Consider the following 9,239-nt stretch of genomic DNA (forward strand, 5'->3'; position numbering starts at 1 on the left):
TCCCTGGGTGCACTAAAATCCCTCTGAAACTTCAAGCCAAAATATATCTTTCCTCCTTAAGTTTTGCCTCTACTGTGCACACATCTTTTTCCAGTCACCTAACTCAACATTAACCAAGGGGCTGTGTGCAGGAATTGTTTTCTTTTATATCGAATTAAAATCTCAAAACAGTTGACATTAGAGTGGGAAATCAAATGGGTAGGTATTACCTAAATCACAGGTGTGCTTCCAATCTGATTCTGGAGCTCAAATACAGAGGATGTCAGCCATTCAAACCAGGTAGCATTCACATCATGGCTAGCTTGAAGATGGAAGAGACCACAGGCCAAGAAACTTGGGTGGCCCTGAGTTTCTAAGAGCAGTTCTGACTGGCAAACAGGAGTAAGAGGGACCTTAGTTCTACAGCCACAGGGTATGGAAATCTGCCACCAACCTGAATGGTTTAGAAGAGAACATTTTACTGGTATGTACCCATAACCTGATCCTACAATTCCCCTATCCAATTTCAAAGACTTTAGAGCCTCCAGACAGCCTTGGATCCCCAATCAGGAAGTGTAGCCATGATATAGCAAACTTACAACCTGCAGTACTGTGACTGTTAAACGGAAGTCATTTGAAATGGATGTATTCTTTTACAGTGGTGTATTACTCAGAAATAGAGACCAAGTATTGAAATCTGTGTTCTTCTACTTCCTACAACTTCCTCCAGCTCTAGCTTTAACAATAGTTAGCCTCTCATCATTCATGAGAACATTCTGTTCTGCCTATGATACATTTTGTAACCCCTGGAGATGGCCCCGGGCCCTCTGTACTTTATAGAAGTCTACATTTCCTGGAGTTAAGGATATGGATTTAGAACCCTTATAATTCAAAGGGTTTATATTCAAAGAAATTAATTTGGCTCCATGGGACAGACCATTTTAATTAAATATGAAAATGGCCTAGATGATAAAATGTCAGGATTGCTAATTATTTTTTTAATTTAATTTAATTTTTCGATCAGCATACAAAAGAACGGGTTTCCTTATGGCATTTTAACAATACCTAATTTTGGTTGCTCCTCTCCAGCCCACCTATTTCTCTCTAGAACACATATAGACAGAATATACTTCAACATAATAAAGAGTGTAGATGTTAAACCTGTGGCCAATATTACACTAAGTGGCAAGTCTAAGAGCATTTCCTCTAAACTCTGGGGTAAGACAAAGTACCCACTGTCTCCACTGTGACTTCACAAATTTTCTGCCTTCAGAGAATGCTCCTACTGGTTGCTTTTCTGAACCCTCTTGGTTAAGGAAACTGGATTTAAAAGCTCTTTGCCACGATGAATCTGCTCAATTCAGTGTGTCTATACTAAATATCAGCATTCCTACCCCAGCTCTGCTAGCACTTAGTGAATATTTATTCTACTTTATTTTTTTTTTTTTTAAAAATCTAAGTAAATTCCTGGAAATGTTTTTCCCCTCTGCATATATTAATCCCATTTAAAGATCTCCATTGAAAGGCTACAATGTATGTTCTATGAGATATGCTATAGTAGGTTTACACTTGACCCATTGAAAAGATATCATATGTCTAGTATGAAGGTGAGAAATTGGTCACTGGTGGCCAAACATCAGACTTAGGTTGGGAAGAACAAAATTAGGCCCGAATGCAAGATGATATAACTCAAGGCTGAAAATAGCACAGTTTCTCCACAATGAGTTCAGCTGGTTCCCTCTGCTTTGTGCAGATTTATGTTTGGACAGTTTCCCTTTAGAGCAGCAAAATGACTCCCGCAGCCATTGCTCTCACAGCCTCACCACACCACCCGAGGAAGACAGACGATGTCTTCTTGAGGATTTTTTCAAAGTAAGGGAGACTCTCTAAAAGCCCCAACCAACAGTTCTTATTTCCCATGAGCCTTATAGGTCACATCTTCTTTCCTATACAAAATAACAAGAGTCAGGGAGAGAGAAGAAGAAGCCTCATGGTAAACGTTCTACTTGAAGACAAAGCATATTAACATTGATGGAGAATAGGAAAGTCTGTAGCCACATCACCCTGAATGCATCTGAGCTCAGAAGATAAGCAGGGTCAGGGTCAGGCCTGGTCAGCACTGGGATGAGTGAATAGGAAAGGAGCAACTGGTCAATGAAAAATTTAGGTGCAGGCTGAAGAGATGGCTTAGTGGTTAAGAGCACTGGCTGTGCTTCTAGAGGATTGGAGTTCAATTCCCAGCACCCACCTGGCAGCTCTCAACTGTCTGTAATTCCAATTAAATCCAGGAGATCCAATATTCTCACTCAGACATATGGCAAAGCACCAGGGCAAATAAAATAAATTTAAAAAAGAAAAAAAAAAAAAAAGAAAAATTTAGGCACTGTTGGAGGGAAGAGGTGAGTCGCAATAATATAGTTAAATAAATATTGTGGAAGAAGCATGAAGTTTGATTTTAAAATGATTTTTAATTAACACATATTAACTATACATGATAATGGGTTTCATTGGACATTTTCATACATGCAAATAATGTATTGAGATCTTATTTACTCCATTACTCTTGCTTGTCCTACCCCTCCCTGCTAATGCCTTTCCTTCTCCACTTGTCCCTCTCTACTTTTATGTCCTCCTTTTGGTTTTGATGATCCAGTGAGTGTGTGCTTCTTTAGACTTGCTTATAGGAGCATTGACGAGAAGTTATTTACAGGAGCATGCACACCTTACTAGTGATGCAGCCAATTCCCGGAAAAGGTGAGTCCCTCTCTTCTCCATGAAAAGATGTTGTGGGCTCAATCTTGAAAGCTCAAAGTATTCTCATATTATGTGTCCCCCCCTCCATTCCCAATAAAAAAAAGGACTCAACCTTTTGTCAGGGTTGGGCAGGTAAGAAAAGAGCCATGAAATAGTTGAACTTCACTAATTCTTACTCCTTCAAAATCTGTTTGAGAAAGGAAAAGGATACCTTCACAAGTAGGAACATGTCATTAAAACCAGGGTGGAAAAATCAAGTGTAGGGTTGTTAGGGTGACAGCAATTAATCTGGCACAGTTACAGTATAAAATGTAGAGATAGTGATGAGCAGGGGAGTTGGAGTGTTACTGTGAAGGGTTTTCCTCTTTCCTTGAATTCTAGCAGGAAATGTCATATTTAATTGAGAAGATAATTGGGACTCACTAGCAGTTTTTAAAGTGAGGAAAGATATAACCCCTTATACCCTTTGGAAACAATAATCTTTTAGATATGAGCTGGAGAAAAAAATTTCAGTGGAGGGAGACAAAATCAGAGGCCAGTTAGGAAACTATTATAGTATCCAATGAAAAGCTGTACAGTGGGGCCGAAGTTTGCAAGCAGAAAAGGAAAATAATGGGATCTCCATGGAAACAGACTAGTTGTAAAGAGTTAAAGGAGGGGTGTGAGGAATGACATGGAATTCTGACCTCAGGTGATAAGCAATAAGCAAGGAGACACTCAAAAAGTACAAGGTGTGCTGGAGACTGTCACATTCCACAGTAGAGGTGCTGCTTGCCTGCCTTGGGGAGGGTGATCCTTGGTTGCTTGGCTAGAAGAGGCCTTTCCTTTGCCTATTATCGTTTCTTATGAGCAACATAGTTAACAATGAACTCTTATAACACGTCTATGCCTAAAATCCTAACACTGCAGACCTATAACACAGAGACAGAATTGTAGGCCTTTAGAGGTGTTGGGGGAGAAGGGGTTAGCTTGCCATTCATTTTCTTCCTTCCTTCCTTCCTTCCTTCCTTCTTTCCTTTCTTTCTTTCTTTCTTTCTTTCTTTCTTTCTTTCTTTCTTTCTTTCTATAATTTTTTTTAAGCTGGAAAACAACTTTATTTGTTCCAGGGAGTCAGCCAGAGTCCTCAGAACATCTGAAACTGCTTCTTGGTGCCAGCAGCCTTAGTGACCTTGAGCACGTTAAAGCGCAAGGTCTTGCTCAGGGGCCTGCACTCTCCCACGGTGACAATGTCGCCGATCTGTATGTCCCTGAAACAGGGCGACAGGTGCACGGACATGTTCTTGTGGTGCTTGTCAAAGTGGTTGTACTTGCAGATGTAATGGAGGTAGTCCCGACGGATGACAATGGTCCTCTGCATCTTCATCTTGGTTACGACACCAGACAGGATGTGACCTCGGATGGAGAGGTGAACGGACATTTCTTATCTATGTAGGTGCCCTCGATTGCCTCCTTGGGTGTCTTGAAGCCTAGACCGATGTTTTTGTAGTACCAAGGGAGTTTCTCCTTGCCGGTTTCTCCCAGCAGAACACGCTTCTTGTTTTGAAAGATGGTAGGCTGCTTTGGGTAAGCACGTTCTGTCTGAATGTCCGCCATCTTCCCGGCAGCCGGAGGAAAAGGGCTCTTTCTATAATTTTTTAAAATTTAAATATGAAACAAGCTGGTTTTAAATGTCAATCCCAGTTCCCTCACCCTCCCCTCCTTCCCTGTCCCCCTCCTAACCAGCATCCCATCCCCTTTCTGTTCCCCAAGGAGGGTGAGGCCTTCTATGGGGGATCTTCAAAGTCTGCCATATCATTGGGAACATGGCCTATGCCCTCTCCCTTGTGTCTAGGCTGAGAGAGTATCCCTCTATGTGGGATGGGCTCCCAAAGTCCATTTGAATACTAGGAATAAACACTGATGCATTACCAGAGGCACCATAGACTGCCCAGTCCTTCTAACTAACACCACATTCAGGGAATCTGGGCTGGTCCTTTGCTGGTTTCCCAGCTATCAGACTGGAGTCCATAAGCTCCTGCTTGTTCAGGTCAGAAGTTTCAGAGGGTTTCTCCAGCCTGGCCTTGACCCCTTTGTTCATCACTCCTTCCTCTCTGCAAATCGATTCCAGGAGTTCAGCTTAGTGTATAGTGGTGTGTGTCCCTTTCTGCTTCCATCAGCTACTGGATGAGGGCTCTAGGATGGCATATAAGGTAGTCATCAATGTCATTATTGGGGAAGGACATTTAAGGTAGCCTCTCCACTATTGCTTAGATTGTTAGTTGGGGTCTTCTTTGTCGATCTCTGGACATTTCCCTAGTGCCAGATTTCTCTTTAAACCATTAATGGATCCTTCTATTATGGTATCTCTTTTCTTGCTCTCCTCCATTCTTTCCCTGACTCAATCTTCCTGCTCCCTCATGGCCACCTCTCCCCTCCTCTGTCCCCTTCTCTTTCTCCTAACTCCCTCTCCCCTCCCCCATGCTCCCAATTTACTCAGGAGATCTTGTCCCTTTCCTCTTCTCCAGGAGACCATGTATGTCTCTCTTAGGGTCTTCCTTGTTTCCTAGCTTTTCTGGTGGTGTGGATTATAGGCTGGTAATCCGTTGTTCTATGTCTAAAATCAATATATGAGTGAGTACATACCAATTTTGTCTTTTTGTGATTGGATTACCATACTTGGGATGATTTCTTCTAGTTCCATCCATTGTTTTTTTTCTCCCCCCCACTGAGTAGTACTCCATTGTGTAAATGTACCACATTTTCTCCATCCATTCTTCAGTTGAGGGACATTTAGGTTTCTTCCAGGTTCTGGCTATTACAAATAATGCTGCTATCAACATAGTTGAACAGATGTCCTTGTTGTATGAATGTGCATCTTTTGGGAATATGCCTAAGAGTGGAATTGCTGGATCTTGTGGTAGACTGATTTCCATTTTCCTGAGGAAAAGCCATATTGATTTCCAAAGTGGCTGTATGAGTTTGCACTCCCACCAGCAGTGGAGGAGTGTTTCCCTTTCTCCACATCCTCTCCAGTACAAACCGTCATTGGTGTTTCTGATTTTAGTCATTCTGGCAGTAGTAAGATGGTATGTGAGGTCTCAGCTTGCTACTCCAGCCGCTATATCTGCAGGTTGTTTCCATGCTTCCCTGCCATCATTGGGTCTAACCCTGTGGAACTGTAAGCCCAAATGAACATTTTCTTCTCTATGTTTTCTTGGTCATTGTGTTTTATCACAGCAGCAGAAAAGAAACTATCTGGTTCAAGATTAGAAAGTCATATCTAAGATATATATATATATATATATATATATATATATATGTATAATGAAGGCAAGAAAGTAAGATCTCATCCTGTCACATAAGTTGCCTGTAAAATGTCTAAGTGATGATAACCAGTGTTAACCTTATGACTCTATGAAGGGCAGGATAATGAAACTTGAGATGCACTAAAGAGAATTATAAGAGCATGGTGACACTTATTCCCTATTCTTGAGATTTCTACTTCTATCCAGACTAAAGGAATGGAAAAAGGCAAGTAAGACAGCAGAAAATACTAGCTCCCGTCCTGTCACTCTTCCCTTCCTGGGTGAGTTCTCTTTCTTCCTGACTGTTTTGGGTCCTTGTGGACATGTCAGATCGGTTAACTGGTCCTAGTTCTTTTTTACGCTATCCTTCCAAGGCAGGCCTCCTGCTTTGAGGTGACAAATTCAACACCAGTACTATTGATTGTTGGTCAAAAGCCATGTTCTCAATATTGCAATTTTCAAAAAGCACATGAGAGGGAAAGACACCATGTGACAGAATTTAAGTGGAAGGTTTCTTTTTTAATTAGAGGAAAATGATTGTAAAAAGGGGAAAGGGGAGGAGGAGAGACTGCCTTTGGTGACAGAAGCAGCAGCAGGAGAGAGAGAGAGAGAGAGAGAGAGAGAGAGAGAGAGAGAGAGAGAGAGGGATGGGAGGTGGGCAGGGCTAAAAGGGAACATGTGAATAGGAACAGTGGTGCCCTTAGTGGCAGCAGCTGAGGGTGTATCCTGTCAGGACTGCAAGGGCAGACCACTATAAATGCCTAAATACTGACACTCAAACTTACTTATTAATAACACCCCTTAAACTTTGAAGTTATCTTTCTTATTTGTTAACTGATTCTGAACTCTGATGTTATGTATTTGTTTGCACAGGCAGCCACAACAAAATGTCATAGACTGAATAGCTCAACAAATTCTGAAGGTCATAAATGTGTTATCAATGTGTTGGCAGCATTGTTTTCTTTTGAGAGCTCTCTGTGTAGATTGTAGGTGTCCAGGCTCTCCTGTGTCTTCACATAGTCTTCCTTCCTGGGTGTGACTTCGCCCTAATTCATTTTCTTATAAATTTAGACCCTATAGATGATGTCCTTTTAATTTAATGACCCCTTTGATAACCCAGTTTCCAAATGTAGTCACATTTTGCAATATTGGGAGTTAGGCCTTTGATGTATGAATTGGTGATGGTGTTAGAGTTCTCATCATTTCACCTAATACAGAAAGAATGGTTTTTATGACTTTTTATAACTTCATCAATAGTCCCTACCTTCTGCCTTTCCTTAAAGACATCCTTATCCATAATTTTGAGACACATATCCCCCCTCTAATATGTGTCTGCTGCTGTGATTAAAATACTACAACAAAAAGCAACTTAGGGAAGAAAAGTATTTGTTTCAAGCTTACAGTTCCAGGTTACAACTAACCATTGCAGGGAAATCAAGGCAAGGACAGCTAGTCCCTCCATACCCACAGTCAAAGGCAGAGAAAAAAAAATAGATGTATACTCCCTTGCTTTGTGTTTGGCTTGATTTCCCCACTATTACCAGTTCAGGGTCCTCTGCCTAGGGAATCATGCTGCCCATAGTGGGCTGGATCTTCCTACATCAGTTACCTATATTAATACAACCCCCCCAGAAATTCCCACAGGCCACCCCCATATAGACCTTACATCATTAAGATGCTCTTCTCAAGTGATTCCAGGTTGTGTCAAGTTAAAATGCAAGGTAACTATCATACCATTCCACTCTGTTTATATCAATGTCAAGCATCAGGAAAATTTTAATCAGGTGCTGTTTAACATCTTTAAAGATGAATTGAGTTAAATACTGACCCACTACCTGAGTCCCCACAGTCCAACACCCTCCTAACTAACACCCATGTTCAGGGGGTCTGGTTCTGTCCAATGCTGGTTTCCCAGCTATCAGTCTGGGGTCCATGAGCTCCCTCTTGCTCAGATCAGCTGTTTCTGTGGGTTTCTCCAGCTTTGTCTTGACCCCTTTGCTCATCACTCCTCCCTCTCTGCAGTGATACTCAGAGGGAAGATACCAGTCAGGGGCAGGTTGCTGTGATGTGTGTATCTGGAACTGGAGAGGGTTGGAGACAGGACCCCCATGAGATATCAGTAAGTTTCCAGAAACAGCTTGGAGAAATGAGATCACCATTCCTACAGTAATTAGGGATTACAAATAAACTCTACAAATTTTAGGGTTTAACAAAATTTTACAGCTTCATTTTGTGTGCCAATTTAGGTTCCTAACTATTTCTAAGGGCATAATCCAGGCTCATTCTTCTTCTGTCACTTTGCTTTCCATCAAATACCTCTCCTGTCAACTTCCAACTTGAATGGTTTCCCAAGAGAAAGTTTGAAACTCAGGGATGACTGATTGCACGGAATTCTGTTAATATCAAACATGAGTGAAAAATGTCATCCAGAGCTTTGTTTCAGGAGCATAAAAACTTTAGGCAGCTTCACACAGTGAGAGGAAAGTTGACAGATCTGTGGCAATGACACACTCTTCTTGATCAGTGTGATTATATTAGAATGCTCTACTTGGATGTATTGATTTGTCTTTGAAAGCTCACTGTGTCACATAAATCTCATGGAAATACCTTAAAGAGCTGTCCCAGAAGGCCACTGTTTCTTTCCCAACAAAGAGAAGCAAAACCAGAGAATCATTTGTCAAAGTTTGAAACAGAATAGTCCATTTATGAACTGATACTAGATGGCTTCCTATTCTGACATTCATGGGATTTTAAAACAAAGATGCATTTTATGATTAACCTCCAATGCAGAGAAGCAAAGAGCTATATTTGTCTCTTTTGACTTACTTCAGCAACCTGATTTTTTTTTTTTTTAAAGAAAGGAACCACCTTCAAGGAGAAAGTATTTATTACACCTCAAAAATTCAGTTTATATGTGCTGTTGTGCAGTGCAATTCCTTTCTCCCCCTGCTTAATAGCCAAGTGATCATTTGTTTTGGAGATTCAGTGAAGATTTGGAAGATTTAGCAGCCCACGGAAAAAGAACATTTCTGAGCGTTTTGCTTCTACTGCTTAGAACAGGGAAAATAGGCTTCAATGAATTATAAACGAATTGAGAAATATTGATTAGAAGTTCCTCATTTGCTCTGTGTTCTGGGACACATAAGTTAAGTTTCCCAACTTCAAAGAGCTGTGATGAAAATGATATTCATGCTGTTGCACTTTTTCTTTGGAACTGGGTGA

At 41.1% G+C, this 9,239-nt stretch overlaps 1 pseudogene; it reads right to left on the reverse strand.

Moving 5' to 3' along the window:
* Positions 1–3,840: 3,840 nt before the first annotated feature.
* LOC127220664 (40S ribosomal protein S11-like) lies at positions 3,841–4,336 on the reverse strand (annotated as a pseudogene).
* Positions 4,337–9,239: the final 4,903 nt, after the last annotated feature.

This window comes from Phodopus roborovskii, unplaced genomic scaffold (assembly GCF_943737965.1).
Source record: "Phodopus roborovskii unplaced genomic scaffold, PHOROB, whole genome shotgun sequence".
NCBI classification, from domain to species: Eukaryota; Metazoa; Chordata; class Mammalia; order Rodentia; family Cricetidae; genus Phodopus; species Phodopus roborovskii.